This window comes from Elephas maximus, chromosome 21 (genome assembly GCF_024166365.1).
Source record: "Elephas maximus indicus isolate mEleMax1 chromosome 21, mEleMax1 primary haplotype, whole genome shotgun sequence".
Classification (NCBI taxonomy): Eukaryota; Metazoa; Chordata; class Mammalia; order Proboscidea; family Elephantidae; genus Elephas; species Elephas maximus.
Genome location: NC_064839.1, coordinates 17,066,722 through 17,090,665, shown reverse-complemented (window position 1 = coordinate 17,090,665; position 23,944 = coordinate 17,066,722). Strand labels below are relative to the sequence as shown.

General features: G+C 50.1%; 1 protein-coding gene across 6 annotated transcripts in view; it reads right to left on the bottom strand.

Annotated features, from left to right (window-relative positions):
• Window positions 1-23,944, bottom strand: part of NKD1 (NKD inhibitor of WNT signaling pathway 1) — a 112,084-nt gene that overhangs the window by 44,470 nt on the left and 43,670 nt on the right. The window lies entirely within an intron of this gene.

Here is a 23,944-nt window from a genome sequence, read left to right as displayed (position 1 = left end):
ACATTCTGGAAGCCACATGCTTGCACCCCAGCTGACCTTCAAAGACACTCCCACATCTCATGGATGCACACACCTCCAGGAAACTAGCCTGTTCGGGGCACATGCCCTGCCCGGTCCCACGCATGTGTTAAACACGCTCGACATCGCATTGCACGTGGCAGGGCTTCTTCCAAGCAGCCTGGTCAGACTGCTGCTCACATGCCATCCGGATGGCAAAGGAAGTTTGGTTGGTGTCACAGGCTGGGAAATTTCCAGGATGTCACCAGACAAATATCCCATCTCTCTGACCCATCCCCAGCAGGAAGGCTCTAGACTGAGAAAAGGCTAGACCGGAGCTTATCAATCTGTGTTCTGTGTTTACATAGGCATTCTGCCAAAAAAAGTCCTGTGATCAAGGAAGATTGCCTTAAACAAAGTTAAACAACGTCCCTTACTGCAGGGGAAGTCCCTGGGTGGTACAAGCCAGTTAACACTCTCAGTTGCTAACTGAAAGGTTGGAGGCTCAAGTCCACCCAGAGGTGCCTCAGAAGAAAGGCCTGGAGATCTGCTTCCAAGAAATCAGCCATTGAAAGCCCTGTGAGCACAGTTCTACTCTGACACACGTGGGTCGCCATGAGTGGGAGTCGACTTGACAGTAACGGTTTTCTTCGTTTCTTTCTGCAGAACCTATCAGGGCTTTAACTGTGCTAATAGCCACTGAGGCTCCCCAAGAGCTATGCTGCAGTCCCCACACCTATTTAGACCAGGGAGGTTTGTTTTTCAAAAGCATCTCATGGGAGTTGTGTTCCAAATAACCTTCTTTAGGAATGGTTCCTCTCTGAGGGAAGAAAGCGGTTTGGGAGGTCAGACCCCCCGTTTCCCTCTTGATGCCCAGAATGACGCCATGGCAGCAACTCTCCAATCACAGAATCACAAGCTGTAAGAAGAGCCCAAACTCAGCCGCCTTCACAAAATTCTCTTTATTTTAAAAAAGTGACAGTAGGAGAAAAAAAAAAAAAAAAGAACCCTCTCCTTGGGGGTGGAGGGGAAATCCAATATCTCAGATCTTTAAAGAAAGCTCAGTGCTCGTCTTGATGGAAGAAGAAAAACGATGCTCTGTAGAGCTGATATCATCAACTGGACACAGCTGGTGGTATCCTGCGTTTGTATTTGTGTTTTAAGACAAGCAGCTAACCTTTTCTGGGTTAGGGTGGGTCTTCTCTGTTCTCTCCCTTCTTTCAGAATGTTCCGGGGCATTACACACTCTTTCTTAAAGGTTGGTGAAACGTGGTCATTCAGACTCCCAGGGCCCCATCGAACTTCAAAACCAGCTACTTGATTCCTCCAGTCAGAGGGCTTCTCTCTCCTCCTCCGCCAATTATTATAATCACCGAACATTTCCTGGGCTTGTAAACTGGTTGTTTGTGTTAACAGAGCCGGAGTTGACAGAAGACTGGGAGACGGTGACAGCAAAAGGATGCGCTCCGGTGGCATCATTAGATGGCAGGGACGCCCCGGCAGCCAATTAAACCAGATCTTTCATGCCAGAGGAAGACGAATGCCACCTCCCCTGAAAGGCAGGCCGACGGCGCTTCCCGACAGGTGCGGGTGACTGTCTTCAAGGGAATAAACAAGGCCACCTCACACTGAGGTCTTCTGCACAGAGGTAGCTCGCTATGACCGTGGCCACCACCCTGACTGCACCATGCAGGTCCAACAGCCTTCTGAGGCCTAGCGTCTTTTTGCTGGCACAGTTGGAGGAATTTAAAGACTCAAAACGTCACCACCAAGAAGACAGTCGTCTGGGACCCCTGTAACGATGCTGCCTCACAGTGTGTGGCGCAGTCCAGTCATCATTCTGATGACGACTTTAGCACTCCTTAAGGAGAACTGTCTGGAGGATGAAGCTCTTGACATACTCACAAAGCAGAGTCCAGGCAAGTTCTGGGGTTGGCCCCTCACCACTAAACTGTGCCCTGCTCAGTATAACACTGAAAACCTCCAGCTCCATGGTCTGCTGAAGCACTGTGTAGGGGAAATGCTCAAAATTCACATCTCCCACCAAGCTCAGAGCTTGTGTCCACAATCCTCAAGCTCAGAATTGCTAGACCAGAGGCAGCATGGGATGTCGAACCAGACACAGGTTCAAGTCATGGCTCCACCGCCTCCCTCACTCTTGCCCCTGGGACCAGCCACTGCCTTCTTGCAGCCTCAGTCTACTCATGTGTAAAAACGGCACAGGAATAAATCACGACAATAATAAGACAGCTAACACTCATTGTGCATTTCCTAGCCAGGCACCTCGCTGAGCATTATGTTGTTGTTAGCTGCCATCAAGTGGATCCCAGTTCATGGTGACCCTGTGCACAACATCCCAATTGTGGATCAGACCATTGTACTCCATAGACTTTTCATTGGCTGATTTTTGGAAGTAGATCACCAGGCCTCTCTTCCTAGTCTTAGTCTGGAAGCTCCACTGAAACCTGTTCAGCATCACAGCAGCACACAAGCCTCCACTGAGAGGCAGGTGGTGGCCAGTGGTGGATTAACCAGGAAGCACGGTACACACCAGTTTGCACTGAGCAAGGTACTGTGCAGGCTTGATTGTATTCACTCACTAATCTGTGGGAGCAATTTCACATGGGTTTCACCACATCTCGGATGTAGTGGGGGACAAACGAAGTGGTGCACAGCAGATTGGTGGGAAGGCACCAGTGGGCCCTTGCCTACCTTGCTTATTGGGTAATCCAGCCCTGGTGGTGGCTGTGCACGAGGTGCGTTGGCTGGGAATGGAATTCTGCCACTGAACCTCCACTGTCCTCGCTAAGTGCTATCTATATATAAATGTGTGTACTTATATGATATGTTAACTTCTTAAATCGTCCTTGCAACCTTGCTCTTTCTGCCTCTCAAGGAATCAATACTCACAAAAATGACTTGCAAAAACTGCTGTGTGCGAGGTATAATTGTTACCATTTTTTTCTATAAAGAACGTGTCCCCAACCCTCACGGACCATATGAGACAGGAAAATAATGCTAACGACAGTCACCCCGTCATTCCCAAGCACTCGTGGCATGCAGGACACTAACCAATGGAGTGCTCACAAAAGCCCCTGGAACGGGACTGTGTTTTCAATGAGGAGAGGCTCCAAGAGGCCAGGCAGCCTGCTCTGGATCAGAGGCGAGCAAGGGGCAGAGCCCAGATTCCAGCCAGGCCCTCCAAGTGCCAGTGCCGACCTCGTGAAGTAGGGTCAGAGCTCCCGTGGGCATGGGGCAGGGTGACCCAGAGTCCTGGCACTTGCGAGGGATCACATTTAAAGAAGAGCAAGAAAAATCACCCAGCCAGCAGCTCTAGTGGGGTCAGCGGCCAAGTCTAGCAGGACTTAAGGTTCCCACAGCTCTCCCCACTAGGTTTGGGACTGGCCCTGCCTCAGGCCCAGCCCTGGCCAGGAGCCCTACATGCCAGGTCCAAGGCTAGGCCTTTAGTGCCATCCTGCAGGAAGGTGGGAGCTGCAGGGAGTCTCAGGCCCAGAGACAGCCATGAGCCCCACTGGGAGCCCCGGACCTGGCGTTGGCTAGACCTTGGTTCAAATCCCAGCTCTGTTGCTACATGCTGCATCATCTGGGTAAAAGAACTTCAGCTCCAACACTCCTCAGTTTCTGCATCTGTCTACAAGGACGATAGCGCTAATGAATTGCAGGGTGTTTTGAGGATTGAGTAATCTATTGTCTATAAAGTGCTTACTTAGCATTGCACCTGGTGCCACAATCAAGGTTCACTAAATCAGTAAAAAAAAAAAAAATATATTACTTCTTCTACTGTTATTATCAAATGGCTACCAGAACTTTCCTGAAAGAAGCTGACTCACTAGACCCAAGGTGCCCTTACAGATCTCTATAAAGAGCCCCCATCCTGCCCGAGGCATTGTTTTTAGTACTTTGCATTTAATCTCATGGCAATCCTTTGAGGTAGCACCATTTTTGTCCCCACTCTACAGATGAGAAAATTGAGGCACGGTGAGGTTAAGTGTCTTGCCCAAGGTCACACAGCTAGTAAGTGACAGAGACGGGACGGAACGCAGACTGGGATCTGGGGTCCACACCCTTCACCACTGCGCTATAGGGAGCATCCAGGCATGTGGCTTAGTATGCAGCGACCTGCCTTCATGGCTTCCTTTGTCTCCTCGTCACACCAGACTTCCTTCCCTCTGGCTGTCCGGATGGTCAGCCTCAGTCTCTGCTCCAAGTTCTGACCAAGACCTTCCTAGATCACCCAGATCCCCCAACTCTACCTGCCCTGTGACCAGGCTTGGCGGCCCCTCAGACCAAAGGACTGAGCCCACCTGCCTCCCTCATGAGTCCCAGCACTGCCTCCTTTGCTGGCCCTCAGAGCCCCTCCTCTGCCCCACTCAGGGCCCCAGGAAGACAGGCCAGCTCCTCCGGGCATGCTGGGTGTGAGGCCAACACCACCCCAGAGCCCAGCATCACAGGCACAGTGCCTTATAAGGCCTCAGGGACTGGAAAACCACTTCAAAGCTGGGCCTTGGGGAGCGAGCTGGAGTCTGGTTGGGTTTTTCCTCTTTGTGTTTGAGACTTTGGACTCCTGAATTTAATATCTTCCCCCACCCACCTGCCCCAGCAGCTCTTTGTCAATCTTTCTGTTCTCTAAGAGCTAACAGATGTTGGTGCCCCAGGGGTTCAAAGGAAACTCCTGGTGCCCACAAAACACAGCACAACTTACAGATTCTAAGAATGCATGGAGCTGGGACATTCCGGGGTAGGAGAGACAGAGAAGGGTGGGGGAGAGGACCCAGGCCGTCCTTGGAACCCTTACACCCAGGCGGCCGGCCCCAGAGCGGCCCCAGGAAATTCCTGACAAGCTCTCTTCCTAGCACTGCACAGATGCAGCCGGCCAGTTCCCAGGGAACTGGCGCCATGGGGGCTGGCCTCACACAGAGTGAGCTGTCTTCCTCACGGCCGCGCCCCAGAGGCAGGGCTTGTTGTTAGTTGCCTTTGAGTCCACTGAGTCATGGTCACCTTATGTGTAACAGAACAAAATGTTGCCTGGTTTGCCTCTTCCAGCACTATATCAGTGTTCTGTTGTATTCCACAGGGTTTTCACGGCCTGATTTTCAGAAGATCGCCAGGCCTTTCTTCCTCGTCTGTCTTAGTCTGGAAGCTCCGCTGTAACCTGCCCACCACAGGTGACCCTGCTGGGATTTGAAAGATCGGTGGCACAGCTTCCAGTATCTCAACAACACCAAGCCACCACAATATGACAAACTGACAGGGCCGGGATGCTCCATTCCTTGGCATCCCAAGTAACCCAGATGTCAGGGCGGCAGGGCTACAAGCCAGTCCTGCACTTGGAACCTGAGTGACACATGGGATGTGGGACTTAACCTCTTGACCCCCCTTCTCCTCTTCTGTAAAATGGGGATGCAGATGTCAAAGAAGCATCAATGAGAAAATGTAGACAAAAAACTGAGGATGGAGTCTGATGCAAAACAGGGGGGCGCTAAACATGACTGTCTCCTCCTCATGCAGTGCCTGCCTCCAACGTGCTCGGGAACATTCTCACATGCTAGCATCACAAGAACCTGAAGCCAGCAAGTGCCCGTCTCAGTGTGTACTCTCAGACATCACACATGTGTGCACCAGAAGGCATGGTCAAGTTCACATCTCAGTGTTCACTCTCAGACATCACACACGTGTACACCAGGAGGCACAGTCAAGTCCACATCTCAGTGTTCACTCTCAGACATCACACACGTGTGCACCAGGAGGCACGGTCAAGTCCACTCTCAGGCATCACAAACGTGCACCACGAGGCACGGTCAAGTCCACTCTCAGACATCACACACATGTGCACCATGAGGCATAGTCAAGTCCACTCTCAGGCATCACACACGTGTGCACCAAGAGACATGGTCAAGTCCACTCTCAGATATCACACACATGTGCACCAGGAGGCATGGTCAAGTCCACTCTCAGACATCACACACGTGTGCACCAGGAGGCATGGTCAAGTCCACTCTCAGACATCACACACGTGTGCACCAGGAGGCATGGTCAAGTCCATTCTCAGACATCACACACGTGTGTGCCAGGAGGCACGGTCAAGTCCACATCTCAGTGTCCACTCTCAGACATCACACACGTGTGTGCCAGGAGGCACGGTCAAGTCCACTCTCAGGCATCACACACATGTGCACCACGAGGCATGGTCAAGTCCACTCTCAGACATCACACACGTGTGCACCATGAGGCATAGTCAAGTCCACTCTCAGGTATCACACACATGTGCACCACAAGGCATGGTCAAGTCCACTCTCAGATATCACACACATGTGCACCACGAGGCATGGTCAAGTCCACTCTCAGGCATCACACACGTGTGCACCAGGAGGCATGGTCAAGTCCACTCTCAGACATCACACACGTGTGCACCAGGAGGCATGGTCAAGTCCACTCTCAGACATCACACACGTGTGCACCAGGAGGCATGGTCAAGTCCACTCTCAGACATCACACACGTGTGCACCAGGAGCCATGGTCAAGTCCATTCTCAGACATCACACACGTGTGCACCAGGAGGCACGGTCAAGTCCACTCTCAGGCATCACACCCGTGTGCACCAGAAGGCACGGTCAACTGCTGTGATGTTTGTGGCAACCAGCAATCAAAAATACCCTGAACGCCCATCAGAGGAAACGGCGTACATCTGTGCAGCGGAATCCTACACAGGGGGTTAAAAGAACAAGGTAGACCAGGAAAGCCTGATGCGAGTGAAAAGACAAGGTATAGGAAGACACAAGGAGCATGATGCTACTTGTACATCTGAGAAGGCACTAAACATACACAGAGTCCCTAGGTGGTGCAACAGTTAACGCGCTCAGCTGGTAACCAAAAGGTTGGAGGCTCAAATCCACCCAGAGGCACCTCAGAAGAATGGCCTGGTGATCTACTTCCAAAAAAATCCACCTTTAAAAACCCTATGGAGCCGAGTTCCACTTTGACACACATACGGTCACCATAAGTCAGGTCAACTCAATAGGCAACTGGTTTAAACATACACATGGACCATGGAGTCATCTACTTGGAGGGAACTAGATAGAAAAAGACAGCCACGGTTAGCTCTAGGGAGGGGAGGGGGAACACAGAGGAGGCAGAGGAGGTGATCTGAACTGTTCTAATTTGTAACAGATGAATATATGCATGTTACTTGGGCTATTAAAACCCTATGCAATAACCCACTTTAAAAGAGAAAGCTGAGGCTTAGCCAGGAGATGGTAACTCATCCAAAGTCTCACAGAGCAGGTGGCAGAGCCAGGTTCAAAGCCCCAGGCCTCAGCCTCCTCTTCTCCAGAACGGCCCATGGGTCAAGATGATGCTCACGGTTCCCTCAAGCCCAGGTCTTCTGGGGTCCCAGGCCAATTCCAGCAGTGAGGGAGAGTTTTTCTCCAGGGCTACACCCAGGAAACAAGAGACCAGGAGAAAAACCACTTTCTGGGCCTCAGTTTCCATGTCTCTAACTTGTGCCTCTAACCTGAGGGCTTTCTCTGGCTTCCGGAGCCCACTTTGCCCACTAGCATGGCCAGTCAATAGTGCCGGGACTCACCACCCCGCCCCCCAGCCATATATAACATGCAAACCAGTGCTGCAATATAATCATGGTCCAAAGGTCAGGAAGAAGGGGGAAAGGCAAGGTATTCAAGAAAAACAAACTCGTTCCTCCCCATGAATATCATCAGAACCCAGACCACAAGGAAAGCGAAATGACGTCTCCCCTTTAAGGAGTGAAAATGTGGGCAGAGCCCTCAGCCACTCCCTGTGGACATCCAGCCTTCCTCAGCCACAGCTGACCTGATGGTGGCCACGGTCTGCCTGCCCAGCTCCCACCATGCCCCCCCCCCCAGCTGCAACTCAGACAATTACAATCCTTCCCTGGGGTTTTTCTTATGGGAGCTGGCAGGAAACCTCTCTAAGGCCAGGGCTGTGTCTCCAGCTTCCTAGAGACACCTCGCTTGAGAAGGAAGCATACAGACTGAGGCAAAGGCTGGCACCTAGACGGGAGGCTCGTGGTCAAGCCCTCAGGTCCCACTGTCTCCAGAAGTAGGTTCCCGAAGACAGGGATATGGGTCTGTTTTGCTCTCCTATGAGTCCCCAAGATCTAGAACAGTCCCTGACATAGTTGTTATTGTTGTTGGGTGCCGTTGAGTCAATTTTTGATTCACAGCAACTCCATGTGACAGGGTAGAACTGCCCCACTGGGGTTTTCTAGGCTGTGATCCTTATAGGAGCAGATCACTAGGTCTTTCTCCTGCAGAGGGGCTGGGTAAGTTTGAACCACCAACCTTTCAGTTAGCAGTCTTGTGCTTAATCATTGCACCACCAGGGCTCCTTCCTGACATAATTATTATTGTTGCTGGGTGCCATCGAGTGGATTCTGACTCATAGCCGCCCTATGTGACAGAGTAGAACTGCCCCATAGGGTTTCTTAGGCTGTAATCTTTACGGGAGCAAATCGTCAGGTCTTATGCACTTAATATCTGTTGGAGGAACCCTGAAGCCAGCTCCACGCTTACCCGCCTTTCCTGGGAATGGGCTGGTTACAGAAGACACTAAAATGCCCTCATTGCAGAAAACTACTGGAGCTAATAGAAAGATTCAGCAGAGTAGCCAGATACGATACATAAAAATTGGGTGGATTCCTATACACCAATAAAGAGAATGATGAAAAGGAAATCAGGAAAACAATACCATTTATAACAGCCCCTAAAAAAAATAAAATTCTTTGGAATAAATCTAACCAGGGATGTAAAAGATCTATACAAGGAAAACTACAAAACACTACTGCAAGAAACCAAAAGAGATCTACATAAATGGAAAAAACATACCATGCTCATAGATAGGTAGACTCAACATTGTGAAAGTGACAATTCTACCCAAAGCAATTTACAAATACAATGCAATCCCAATCCAAATACCAACAATTTTCTTTAAAGAGATGGAAAAACTTATCATTAACTTTATATGGAAGCGAAAGAAGCCCCAGATAAGCAAAGTACTAAATGAACTCGACGGCAATGGGAATGGGTTACTGAAGAAGAATAAAGTAGAAGGGCTCTCACTACCTGACCTCGGAACCTACTATACAGCTACAGTAGTCAAAGCAGCCTGGTACTGGTACAGCAACAGATATACTGACCAATGGAATTGAGAACCCAGATGTAAATCCATCCGCCTATGGTCGCTTGACCTTCGACAAGGGCCCAAAATCCATCAAATGGGGAAAAGACAATCTTTTTAACAAATGGTGCCGGCAAAACTAGATGTCCATGTGCAAAAAAAAAGAAAAAGGACCCAAACCTCACACCGTATATAAAAACTAACTCAAAATGAATCAAAGACCTAAATATAAAGCCAAAAACTATGAAGTTCATAGAAGAAAAAACAGTATCAATACTACAGGCCCTAATACACGGCTACAAACCACAATGACCCACACACAAGCTCCAGAGAATAAGCTAGATAACTGGGATCTACTAAAAATTAAACACTTATGCTCATCAAAACACTTCACCAAAAGAGTAAAAAGAGAACCTACAGACTGGGGAAAAAAAATTGGCTATTACAAATCAGATAAAGGTCTAATCTCTGAAATCTACAAGAAAATCCAACACCTCTACAACAAAAAGACAAATAAATAATCTAATTAAAAAATGGGCAAAGGAAATGAACAGGCACTTCACCAAAGAAGACATTCAAGCAGTCAACAGACACATGAGGAAATGCTCACGATCTCTAGCCATCAAAGAAATGCAAATTAAAACTATAGTGAGATACCATCTTACCCCAGCATTACTGGCATGAATCAATAAAACAGAAAATAACATAACAAATGTTGGAGAGGCTGCGGGGAGATTGGAACTCTTATGCACTGCTGGTGGGAATGCAAAATGATACAACCATTTTGGCAAATGATATGGCACTTCCTTAGAAAGCTAGAAATAGAAATGTTATATGATCCAACAATCCCACTCCTAGGAATAGATCTTAGAGAAATAAGAGTTGTCACACGAATAGATATATGTACACCCATGTTCACTGCAGCATTGTTCACAATGGCAAAAAGACAGAAACAACTTTTTTTTTTTTTTATGTTCACTGCAGCATTGTTCACAATGGCAAAAAGACAGAAACAACCTAGATGCCCATCAGCAGATGAATGGATAAACTGTGGCACATACACACAATGGAGTATTATGCCATGATAAAGACCAATGATGAATCTGTGAAGCATCTCATAACATGGATGAATGTGGAAGGCATTATGCTGAGTGAAATAAGTCAATCACAAAAGGACAAATATCCTATGAGACTACTACTGTAAAAACTCATGAAAAGGTTTACGTACAAAAAGAAATAATCTTTGATGGTTACGAGGGAGGGGAGGGACGGGGCTGGAAAAATACTTAACAGACAACATATAAGTGGTAACTTTGGTGAAAGGTAAGACAGAACACAATACTGGGGAAGCCAGCACAACCTGTACAAGGCAACGGCATGGTAGCTCCATAGACACATCCAAACTCCCTGAGGGACCAAATTGCTGGGCTGAGGGCTGTGGGAACTACGATCTCAGGGCACATCTAGCTCAAATGGCATAACATAGTTTATAGAGAAAATTTTCTACATTCTACTTTGGTGAGTAGCATCTGGGGTCTTAAAAGCCTGTGAGTAGCCATCTAGGATACTCCACTGGTCTCATCCCTTCAGGAGGAAGGAAGAATGAAGAAAACTAAAGATATAAGGGAAAGATTAGTCCAAAGGACTAATGGACCATGTCTACCACGGCCTCCACCAGACTGAGTCCTGTACAGCTAGATGGTGCCCAGCTACCACCACTCACTGCTCTGACAGGGATCACAATAGAGAAAAATGAGCTAGACAAAAATGCAGAACAAAATTCTAAATCAGAAAGAAAGACCGACTTGCTGGCCTGACAGAGACTAAAGAAACCCTGAGAGTATGGCCCCTGGACACCCTTTCAGCTGAGTAATGAGGTCACTCCTGGAGTTCACTCTTCAGCCAAAGATTGAACAGGCCCACGGAACAAAACAAGACTAAAGGGGTGCACCAGCCATGGCGCAGGGACTAGGAGGCAGGAGGGAACAGGAAAGCTGGTAATAGGTAATGCAGGGTTGAGAAGGGAAAGTGTTGACATGTCGTGGGGTTGTTAAACAATGTCACACAACAATGTGTGTACTAACTGTAAACCTTCATCTAAAGTTCAATTTAGAAAAAAAAAAAAAGGCCTCGTTGCTTATAACAATTCAGACAGGGTAGCTCTTACTGGAAACTAAAAGCTCTGATTCTCACAGCAACCTGAACCAACACCAAACCAGTTGCTGCCAAGTCAGCCTGACTCATGGCGACTCTATGTGTGTTGGGGTAGAACTGTGCTACATACGGTTTTCGATGGCTGATTCTTTGGAAGCAGATTGCTAGGCATGTCTTCTGAGGTGCCTCTGGGTGAACTTGAACCTCCAACCTTTCAGTTAGCAGCTCAGCATGTTAACTGCTTGCACCACCCACGGACTCCAGAGCCAATACAGGGTCGCCTAAAACCCAAATCCAAGACTTCCAGTCGAGCACGGAAGCCAGAGGAAGGACAGAAGCTTCCGCAGCCCAGCTGTGCTGAGGCCACCACCACAAGCCTCCGCCCCAGCCCAGCTCAACTCTGAGAGCCAAGCGAGCTGAGGGGTGGGGGGCAGGGGAAGGTAGGCTCCAAGGGCTGTGGATGCAGAGCTGGCTTGCCAGTTGCGTCCCCAAAGACCAGGCCTTCATGACTCCAAAGACGGAGCGGCAATTAAAATTCCTCAGAGTTCTCACTATTTTTCATCTGCTTGAGATGTAACCAATGTGCTCCTAACTGTACATCCCTGCTGTTTCTTTTGGGGAACAGCAGCCCTGAGCCTTCTGCTCCCCATATCCTGCGGACTTCAGCTAGACCTTGTCTTCTGAGCTTGGGGATTTGCTATCTATCAGGAAGGTGAATGGCCAGCAGAGAGCAGAATGGCAGGGTGTAGCAGGAAGGACATCAGACCTTCTAAAGCCACCATGTTCCCTTCCTCCAGGCCTCAGGCCCCAGGCCCGACGGGGTGCAAATAACTCCCAAAGATGGGTCTTCCCTGTTCCTGTTCTAGAAACACAGCCAGCCACGATGGGGACCAGAAATGGGCCAGCAAAGTCCACTTCCTGGGATGTCACCTCAGCAACCTCGCTTTCTTCCAAGCTTCAGTCCCTCCCGGGATGCTATTATTACTTAATTGTTATTAGGTGCCATGGAGTTGGCGCCAACTCATGACAACCCCATGTACAACAGAACGAAATGTTGCCCAGTCCCACACCATCTTCAGGACTGTTGGTGTGCTTGAGTCCATTGTTTCCACCACTGTCTGTTCTGAGTGCCTTCCAATCTAAGCAGCTCATCTTCCAGCACTATATTGGACAATATTCTGTTGTGATCCATAAGGTTTTCACTGGCTAGTTTTCAGAAGTAGATTACCAAGACTTTCCTCCTAGCCTGTCTTAGTCTGGAAGCTCCAGCGAAACCTGTTCACCATGGGTGACCCTGCTGATATTTAAAATACCAGTGGGAAAGCTTCCAAGATCATAACAATATGCAAGCCACCACAGTATCATAAGCTGATAGACAAGTGGTGGTATTACCGAACACTTCTCTGTAAATTGTCTCGCTCTCTTTTTAACCTATTCTTGCCATAAGCAATAAGATCAGTGAAATCATGGGTGTGATATCCTAAAGCTATTTTTTATCTATATAACCTCCCCCCCAGCCCCCGCAAAAAAAGAACCTGTTGCCATCGAGTTGATTCTGACTCATAGCGACCCCACAGGACAGAGTGGAGCTGCCCCATACGTTTCCAAGGAGTGGCTGGTGGATTTGAAGTGCTAATATTTTGGTTAGCAACCGTGCTCTTTACCACCGGGCCACCAGGGCTCCTTATCTATGCAATTCATATTAAATACAAAACCATTAAAATACAAGATATCTACCCCCTTACCACCTCAAACCCCATGCCCTCAGAAGCAGGTAGACCATGCTTTGGGACCGACAAGATTTAAAGAGCCCAAGATGAAAGTCCTCTGCCTCTGAAGAGGTCAGGTTGGTTCCCACAGGTAGGAAGATGGAGAGGGGGAGGGGGGAAACCAGAGCAAGGCAGACAGCAGGTGAGGACAGACGAAAAAGCACTCTCACGGCCCAAGGGACGCTCTGCCCACCCAGTGCAGCTGCTCCCCTAAGGCTTATGTTTCTGGATTGTGATTTCTGGCCATGGGGGAAAAATGGCTGCCAATAGAAAAGAAAAAAAAAAAAAAAAAGACCAAGACCTACAGAAAACAGTAAAGCCTGGCATTACCCAGAATCCTCCCTAATCTCAAACTATTGGCAGTCAGAGCTTTCAGGAGGAGATGACCCAGTGCAGGGCAGACTGTCCAGGGCTGGGCAGACCTGGGGCTTCAAGAGTTTGCTGTTGGCTTGACTGGAATTCTCCTACTAGTGTTCAGAGAAGTTTCTGCAGCGGAGACCAAGATTCCACGAGATTGTAGAAGCGTGGGGGTAACTGAAGTCACGAATATAAAGGACTTGGAGATAATAGCCAGCATTTAGTAAGTACATGCCATATGCCAAGTGCTCTGCTAAGCATTTTAGGTGTGTTACTAACTAATCACCCCCAACAACCCTACGAGCTGGGTTGGCACTGTCGCTCTCTCCGCTTTGGCCAGGAGGAAATGGAGGCTTAGAGAAGTGAATGGACTCCCCCAAGTTGCCAGTCAGATCTGGGTTTCAGCCTTGTTTCCTGTACTTCACAATGTGTGGCCTTATACAAATTATTTTCGCTTGTCTGCACCTCAGTTTACTCACCTGCCGAGTAGGGCCCCTGTGAAAGTAAAATGAGACAATGGAAAAAACGGAAGTTGTCAAAGATCTCATTCTACTTGGATCAACAATCAACATCCATGGAAGCTGCAGTCAAGAAATCAAATGACATATTGCACTGGGCAAATGTGCTACCAAACACTGCTTTAAAGTTCTAAAGAGCAAAGAAGTCACTTTGATGACTAAGGTGCACCTGAGCCAAGTCACCATAGTCTTTTCAACAGCCTCATACGTACGCAAAAATTGGACAGCAAAAAAGGAAGACAGAAGAACTGATGCATTCAAATTGGGGTGCTGGCAAAGAATACCGAATATACCATGGACTGCCAAAAGAACGAAGAAATCAGCCTTAGAAGAAATACAGCCAGAATGCTACTTAAGTGAGGGTGGTGAGACTTTGGCTCACTTACTTTGGACATATCATCAGGAAAGACCAATCACTAAGAAAAGGACATCCTGTTTGGTAAAGCAGAGGGGCAGCGAAATGAGGGAAACCTTCAGTGAGATAGACTAACACAATAGCCTCAACAATGGGTTCAAATATTACAAGGATCATGGAGATTGCTAACCTCCTGCACTGCTAACTCACCACACTGCTAACCGCTGTGCCAGAGAGCCAAGTGCTGATAATGAGAGGCAGAAAGGCTGTGGTGTGACTGTGATCCCCAAGCAGCTGGGGCTGTTCCTGCCAGCAGCTCCTGGCCCTGGGACAGGCCCTGGGTCTGCTGCCAGGGTCCAGCATGTGTGCCCTGCTGAGCAGGGCGGCCAAGAGCCAGGCTGCTTATGACAGACGGCACTGTCATCTGTGGACCAAGAGTGGTGCCCCCAGCCCAGACCCCCCTGGCTGCAGGGGATGGATGAGCTCTCCTGCCCAGGCTGGGCCAGCCCCACTGGAAACCAGGCTGGTCTGGAGACCTGGGAGGCCGGGTTTCCTCGCCCACAGCCTTGGCGAGTGAAGCACTGGGGCTTCCTGCTTTTCCTAACTTCAGAAATAGGTGTAATAAGACCCTCATTTTGTATATCCCAGGAGTCTTCATTTTCTGGAGAGGTATCAGCAAAGAGGCAAGGAGAACAATGGTTTGGGCCAGTCTCTTGGATCGTCCTGCTGTGCACACATGTGTACGTGTGTGTACACACACCTATACACACACATACACACCCATACACATACAGCCCACACACACACCCCTATACACACATACATACATGCCCATACACACACACACCTATACACACACACATACATGCCCATACACATGGACACCTATACACGCACACGTCCATACACACACCCATACACACAAACCCATACACACACATGCCCATACACACACACCCATACAGACACATACACCCATAAACATACATGCCCATATACACACACCCATACACACACACATCCATACACACAGACACCACACACAGTCCACCCCATTCCTTTGAGCTCTCTGGAGAAAACAGCTTGCAGACATCATCTTCCTGATCCTAGGCCACCACTGGGCCTCCCTTTCTCATCTCCTAGCCCCCTTCTCCACCTGCCTCCCGCCCCCATAACGCAGCCTAGAGAAACTTCTCACCTCTCCCCTCATGGCTGGGCCACCTGTCATGAGCCTCCCAGCCCTGGCCTGTGCTGCCTCCTGTGCCTGGACAGCCCTCCTCCCTGCCCTGCCAGGGCAAGTCTGACTGCTCCCTCTGAACCAGCGCAAATGCTGCCTCTCCTTCAAAGCCTTCACAGGCATCGGCCCTCAATTGGGCAGAATCAGGGTCACATCCCTGGGCAACCAGAATACTTAGCTTACTCTGAGACTTAGCTTTACGCGTCACTAGACCTGTGTTGACAGGTCTCAGAGGCCACATCTGTAAAATGGGGGCACAAGCCTGCCCTGCCTGCAGCACAGGAGGGCCAGGAGGGTCCCATAAGAAGGCGCTCATGAAAGAACCAAGAAAAATTAGAGGTGCTGTCCAGGAGCAGGGGCTACCAGGGTCGGCAGAGCACTGATGGTGGGGAGCAAGTGAGGAACAGAGCCGGGAGTCCTATTCTGCTGTGTTAATAAACAAAAAAAGGCACATAGTCCCCACCTGTCTGCACACAGAACAGCTCTGGACAGACACACAACACTTAACAGCAGTGATAGCCCGCGGGGCATGGAACGAACGGGAGCTGCGGAGCTGTCCCTTTCACTCTCCAGCGTTCTGGACTGTTGGAATACACTGCGCTCAGGCCTTCTCTGCTTTCATCTCTTTTTAACCAAGAACGTGACTAAAAATAAACTGAACTTTTAAAAAGCTGCTACTCCATTAGAAAGACTGACATGACCCCACTGCCTCCTTGGCACCTCCACAAGACACCTACCAGGCATTTCAAACTCCTGGCCTCCCCGAACTTGTCCTCCCTGACTTCCCTGTATTCAAAAATGACAGTTCTGTCATCCCAGCAGGTCATGCCAAAAACCCCAGAGCCATCCTTGACTCTTCTCTTTCAGACGTTCCATCCGATCCATCAGTACATCCTGTTGGCTCCACCTTCAAAACAGACTCTGAAGCCAACAAGCTCTCGCCTGCTCCACGTCTACCTGTGCTCTGGGCCACCGTCCTCTCTCACCAAGTTATAGCAGTAGTTCTCTATTCTCTGCTTCTACCCTTGCTTGTACCTCCCCTCAATTTTCCAAAGCCCTACCAATGCCCTACAAAGCCCCACACAATCTGCCAGCCCCCGTTACCTCCCTGACTCATCAATTAGTCCCTTTTGCTTACTCTGCTCCAGCCACACTGGCTTCCTTACTGTTTCTTGAAGAAGCTCAGCACGCCCTACCTCAGGGCCTTTGCACTTGCTGGTCCCTCTGCTTGGAATTCTTTTTCCCTGAATATTCCCTCCCTCCCTCTCCTCCTTCAGGTTCTGCTCACTTTCACCTGGATGAGGTCTTCTCAAAGCACTCTATTCAAACTTGCAGGCCCCTCCTCCATCGCCTCTCCCTCTTCCCTGCCTTATTTTTCTCTTTGGCGCTTGCTACCATCTGACCTCCCCTGCGTCAATGCCTGACAGAGGGGGTGCTCGATGAGTACGTACTGGACGACCAAATGCAGCTCTATATTTACTGACTCGGAAAAACATTCCCCGCATTTTCTTGAAAGAGAAAAGCAGTTGCTGAACAGCAGAGAGAATGCAATTCCATCCTAAAATTATCGGCATGTGTCTGCGTGCATCGTAGTCAGAGGGACGTGTCTAGAGAAACAGGCGCCAAAATGCTCCCAGGGATTGTCGCCGAGCACTGGACTCCAAGTCCTCAGACTGTGCGCCATAAGCATGCATTATTACTTCCACAATCAGAAATAACAGCATATAACAAACAACAGCAAAGCATTTTGAAACAAACACATTGAAGCAAACACAAGTGGACACCCACGTGGGTTCTAGAAGGGCTTGCTTACAGAAGTCTGCTACAAGGCTCCTGGCGAATCTTGCAACTCTCTGCAACTGTCCAGTGAAACAGGTAGCTTTCTGATCGCAGCTGGGAGGGAAAGTGAGAAGCTCCGGGCTCCTTGAACCCCAGAACCCATTCCTCCCCTCCACAGCCACTCAGGCCAAGAAGAGGCAGGCAGAATCTCCCCACCCGCCAGCAAGGGCCCCCGCAGGGAACCTGCCTGCTTCTCACTGCTCTCAGCCGTACATGCATAGGAAGCCAGGGGACTGGCAAGACCCTCTGTGGTTGTGTACACAGACAAAGCTTTGATTCCAGAAAATGGCGTGAAGCCAGCTGAGCATGTCAAACCTGGCTACCGCTGGGAGGGGGGCAACTCTCTCTCCCCCATCCCAACCACAGCACACCAAATTCTACTGTTCCCGTTCGCCGGCAACCAAAGATCTCAAGATAAGCTTGTGGGGATCCAGAAGGCAGCTGTCTGCCCCTATGACCAATGCCAAGGACCCCTGTTGGCACAGGGTGGCCAGCTGGGAAGTCCATAGTCGTCTGGGAGAGGCTGCTGGTGGGGCCGCCCTGTGCAGCCAGCAATGAAAACTTACGGATGTTAGGGCTGGGAGTGAGAGGGGTTCACGACAAGGACTCTACCCATCACACCTGCACCTTGTCCCACCAGTCCTCTGGTTATGCGACTTGCCCAACAACCCTAAGAGGTCAGCAAGGGGGCTATGACCCCTTTTTAAAGGTAAGGAGTCTAAGGCTGTGAAAGGGGAGGCAAGAAAGAGGTGCAGCTGGCAAGGACCACGGCCTCCTGAGAGGAAGGCCAGGGCTCTCAGACATGGCACCAGCTTGTCCTTCCTGGATGAACAGGCCGAGAGCCTCTGCAGCACGAGGCAGGGGAACAAGCCCATAAGGTCTCTTGGACCACAAGTGCTGGGACCAGACCAGAGCTCAGGTTCCGACCCGCACAGAGGCCCAACCCCTCTGAGAAGGTCTCCTCAGAAAATGATAAAATAGATGAAATTGCACGTTGAACATCAGGGGGTCATGAAGCTCACTCCTGCAAGCCCACGTGTGAACTTCCAGTTAAGAAGTACAGATGGGGAAACTGAGTTCTCAGAGTACAGATGGGGAAACTGAGGCCTCGAAAAGGGGTCTATCGGTCAGGGTCACAAAGCCCAGAATGGCACCGCCACAGTCAGAATCCAGAGCACCCAGAGCAGCCAGTGTCCTAGTTTGCTGCTACTGCTGTATCAGACACACCACAAGCGGTAGCTTTAAAGAACAGGCACTTCAGCTGCTCACAGTTCAGGAGGCTAGAGTCCAGGACACTGGCTCTAAGGGAAAGCTTTCTCTGTCAGCTCTGGGGAAGGTCCTTGGCTCAGTCTCTGGGTTCCTTGGTGACCTCCCCATGGCATCTTCTTCCCCCAGGTTAGACACCCTCTCTGGGTCTAATCTGCTCTTTTGATACCTCAAAAGTCATTTGGATTAAGATATAGCTTACATTGATAGGGTCTCATTAACATAACAAAGAAACTCCTACCCCCAAATGGGATTACATGAACAGGTATGTTGTTGTTGTTAGTTACCATGGAAATGGTTTTGACTCGTAGCAACTCCAGGTGACAGAGTAGAACTGTCCCATTGTGTTTTCTTGGCTTAATCTTTATGGGAGCAGACTGCCAGGCCTTTCTCCTGCGGAGCCAGTGGGTGGGTCAGAACCGCCAGTCTTTTGGTTAGCAGCTGAGCACTTAACCATTGTGTCACCAGGGCTCCTTCCACAGGTTAGGATTCCAACACATATTTTTGGGGGACACAGTTCAATTCATAACAGGCAGCAAAAAAGCCCTCCGATCGGTTCCCTCGGGGTCTAGAACCCCACTGAAGCCTCTGAGTCAACAACCCCAAATCTTCAGACTGCTGTTTCTGTGAGCGGAGTCCTGTGGTGCAGAGAGGGTGGGGAAAGGAGTCTTTACTGCAGGACTCTCCAGCCTTTATGAACCAGGTGCACTGGAAACTCCCAAGAGGTGCTTACAGCATGCCGGACTTCCCCAACTCCTCCAAACCCTCTTACTTGTGGCTCAGCTCCCCGGAGCCATCTCCACCTGCACGCAGATGCCCTCACATCCCTCTCACCATTTCCGTGTGCTCCCCCCTCTGATGGGCTTTCCCTTTCAACACGTGTGGGGACTGCCCTAGGCTCTGTCTGCAGGCTCAGAAAACAGAAAGCCCCCTTCTCTACCAGGTGGCTGTTAGCAATGACTGCTTTGTGCAGGAAAATGAAAGCCCATCCTCCAGCCAGGACAAACTCAGGGGCACAATTTATACGCCAGAGACCCCTGCAGGGTCAGGCACAGGCCAAGGTTTTGCCTGGAATTGCACCCTTCCTCTCTTCAGTTCTGTTTCTTCCCCTCCTGTACTGGTCTGACTGGGAGAATGGCCGTAATAAATCACTTGTACACCATCCTTGTCTCAGGCTCTGTTTCTGTGGTCCCTAACATAAGGCAGCACTCCACTGAGCTACCTGGGTAGTTGCAGGCATCCTGGCATATCTGTCAAATTCACAGGGAACAGACGGGCCAACGGATAGCAAGCTGGTTAGTCTGTCTCAAATGATCTAGCAGATGGACACTGGTCTAGAGCAGGAAAGTGATGGACACACCCAGGCCACTCCAGTGAGATAAGGGGTCAAGGGCTCTTCTGGCAGGGCTCTGGCCTGATCAGCAGGCAGGTGGAGATGGATATTTCTCCCACCCACCTCCTGCACCCACCCTCTAGCCCCCACTTCAAGAGTGCCTCTCACCCATCTCCTGGGGCCTAATTCAAATACAGGAAGTCCTTTCTGAGCACCTCCACCAAACATTTCTCTCACTGACCATCACACCTCTCAGGGCTGACTTCACAGACCTGCAGGCCTTCAGGAGGAATCCAAGTCTGAAGAAATGGTCTCTGTCCCTGTCTTTGCCTGGGCAGTGGCCACCTATGATTTGGATGCCACCCCCTCAGCACCCACTCCTCCTTCTTCTGGTAACACTGATTTTCCATGGAAAGCCATCCCTTCAAAGGCTTGCTAGATTTAGAAAATAAAAATATAGAGCCTTCAGTTAAGTTTGAATCTCAGATAAACATATACTTTTTTAGTATGTCCCATGCAATATTTGAGACATATAAAAAATTACTTGTTATTTATCTGATATTCAAATTTAGCTGGGCTTCTTGTATTTTATCTGGAATCGCTACCCTTCCACTACCACTCTCAACCACGTGGTGTGGGCAGGGCTGATTTCACCCCTGAATATGGACGCATGATCCAGGCCTGGCCAATAAGAGCTCCGTACATCCCCGGCCACATGGATAGATCAGGGCTAGCATATGACCTATGTCTAACCAATCAGAACTCTGTACATCCCCAGCAATGGTGATTGGTGAAGACTGGGCACATGATCCAGGCCTGACCAATAAGAGCTCCATACATCCCCGGCTATAAGGATAGGTCAGGGCTAGCATATGACCTATGTCTAACCAATCAGAACTCTGCACATCCCCAGCCATGGTGATTGGTGAAGACTGGGCACATGATCCAAGCCAGGCCAAAAGATTTAATTCCAGGATATCTGCTGAACAAAAAACTCTCTTTCTGCTGACATTGTTGAGATATGAGAGGGGGAAGCTGACACTGCCAAGAATATTTTACCTCCTCACAGGGAGATGCTGTCTAAGGAAAAAGCCAACATAAAGGAAAACAGGGCCAGGAGGTGAAGCAAGAGAAAAGAGGTCCTGACAACATCATTTGAGCACCTGGATCAAACCATACCTCAAGCTCATATTCCCCCCTTGACTTTTCAATTACTCGAACACTAAGCCTATGCCAATTTGAGCTTGTTTTCTGCCACGAGCTACCGAATGAGTACTGTACAGTCTGGCTTCCTCTCACCCCACCTACCCCTAACACAATATTGGGCACGGAGTCCATGCAGAGAATATTTAAATTGCATATGCATAGGTCTCTAACTTTATCCTTCACCATGGAAGGTGGTGTAGAACTATGGTTGGATCATTTACCCCTGGGCTTTCAAGTCAGACAGGCTCAGTTCCCATCCCAGCTCTGTCCCATAATCATGTCTCTGCAAGTTAATTTTGTCATCTGTAAAACGAGGGTGGTGTTGTTGCTGTGTGCCATTGGGTTGATCCTGACTCACAGTGACCCTACAGGACACAGCAGAACTGCCCCATAGGGCTTTCGAGGCGGTAATCTTTAGGGGAGCAGATCTCCAGGTCTCTCCTCCTGTGGAGCTGCTGGAGGGCTCCAACTGCCAACCTTTCGGCTGGCACTTAACCTTTGTGCCACCAGGGTTCCTTAAAACGAAGATACTAATACCTATATCTGGGGTGACCATATAATTCTATTGCCCCAAATCAGGACACTCTTAAGGGTAAACCACCAGTCACCACTGAGTCGACCCCAACTCATAGTGACCAATGTGTGTCAGAGTAGAACTGTGTTCCACAGGGTTTTCCGTGGCTGACTTCTTGGAAGCAGATCACCAGGCCTATCTTCTGAGGCACCTCTGAATAGACTTGAACCTCCAACCTTTCAGTGAGCAGCCAAGATGTGATTAGTAACAAGGCCAGGACAACAGGAGTGATCAGAACTGTCACGTAAATGGCCCATGTGGTCGCCCTTCCGACAAGTGACCTGCCCATCCCCACTCATCTCCCCACGCTCCCCACCCCACCCACCTAAGTGCCTTCCCTTCTGCCCACCCCCCTCCTCCCTGTCACTGCCCTCTGCCCAGGGCACTCCCCCCACTCTCTTTTTCCAGCTACCTCCCAATTCATTCATCAGGCCTCAGGTTTAATGTCCCCTCTCGGAGAAGCTGTCCTGGGCCCCCCACACTCAGCAGGGTCCCCCACTCTGTGCCCCCGGATGCCTGTGTTTCCCCCCATTCTAGCCCTTAGTGCTCTGTATGTCTACCACTTGCCAATCACCAGCAGTCCTGCCACTTGGCTAGAAAAACTCGTCACAGACAGGGACCATACATTTCTTCCTCGTTACTAACGACTCCGCAGACCTGGCACAGTGCCTGGGACACATAAAACAGCAGCCCAAAAATAAACAGCTTTTCCTTCTCTCCGAGGTTCTGTGTTTTCTCTGTGTGTTGACAAAGCCATCCTGGGTGAAATGTCAAGCCGGGACAAATGGGACATGAATCCCAGGGTGGGGAGGGCATGGGGCAGGGGTAGGACCTGCCCCTGGTGGGCCCCGAACATGCTGATAACATTCTTGGAGCCAGTAACTAACTCCAGGGACAGCGGCCCCAGAAGGCCCAGCCCAGTTCGGCAGCCCCCAGGCGGCAGCGCGGCGGCAGCAATGAGCAGGCCCCGACAGCTTTCATTGATCTGGGGCCAGCGTGGACTGGACCTGGGCCGGCTGCCTATTCCAGAATCCAGACCTGGCTCCTGCTCAAAACGCAAGCCTGGCGTCTCCCTGCGGCCTCAGCCAGCTCTGTCCTCAGCAGCAGCCAAGTCACTGCCCAGAATGCAAATCAGGCAGGTGCAAAGGGCCTCTCCCAACTGAGACCAAAGCCACACGTCCCACACACAGCCCAGGCTGTTCTACTTGTGAACAGACAGTGGCCCCTCAGGTCTCTCGGCCCCCTTGATGCAGCCTCGTCCCCTCCCACAACTCCCCTGGCCCACACCAGGGAGCTCCCACCTAATCTCTGAGTTCATCCAGGCCCGCAGCCTGAGGTCATCTATGTGGGGGGTGATCTGCCACCCCAGCTCCCTGGCTCACACCCCAACCCAGATGGAACACTACTTCTGTATTTTCCCAGGATCCCTCTCCTGCTCTGGAGTCCTCAATGGCTCCCTACTTCTGACCAACTCGAATCCTGCTGTAGTCTTACCCTACCTGCCCTGTCCTGCTCACTGGGAAATAAGTAGCTTTAAACCCAAAAAACCCAGTGCCAATGTGGGAGACGAAAAAAGCCTGCCCTCAGTTTACCCATATGTACAAAAGGAGGCAGTAGGGCAAGGAGGGGGTCTCCAAAGGCTTTCCTGCTATGACAGTCCATGAGTTCCTGGGTCATTCAGCCAGGCTCTGACCTCCGTCCTTCCTCTGCTATCTTCAGGCCACCCCATAGGGCCATCCAAAAAACCAAACCACACCAGTTGCCCTCTAGTCAATGCAACTCGTGGCAACCCCATGTGTGTCAGAGTAGAACTGTGCCCCGCAGGGCTTTCAAGCGCTGCTCTTTCAGAAGGAAATCACCCAGCCTTTCTCCTGAGGCACCTCCTGGTGAACTCGAACCACCAACCTTTCAGTTAGCAGCCAAGTGCATTAACCATTTGTACCACTCAGGGACTCCCGTTACCCACCCACAAAGTCTTTTGGAACTGCTTGTCTCAGGGGGCAAAAGTGCTTTGGGGAGAAGGAAAGAAATGTGAAGAATCTGAATCCTTCCCTCAACCAGATTCTGGATCAGCCCAGCACCCAGCTCTCCCAGCCTCAAACATCCTTCCTGTCTCATGGGAGCCATAGAGGTTGTGGGCCAAGGGTGGCTACAGCTACAGACAG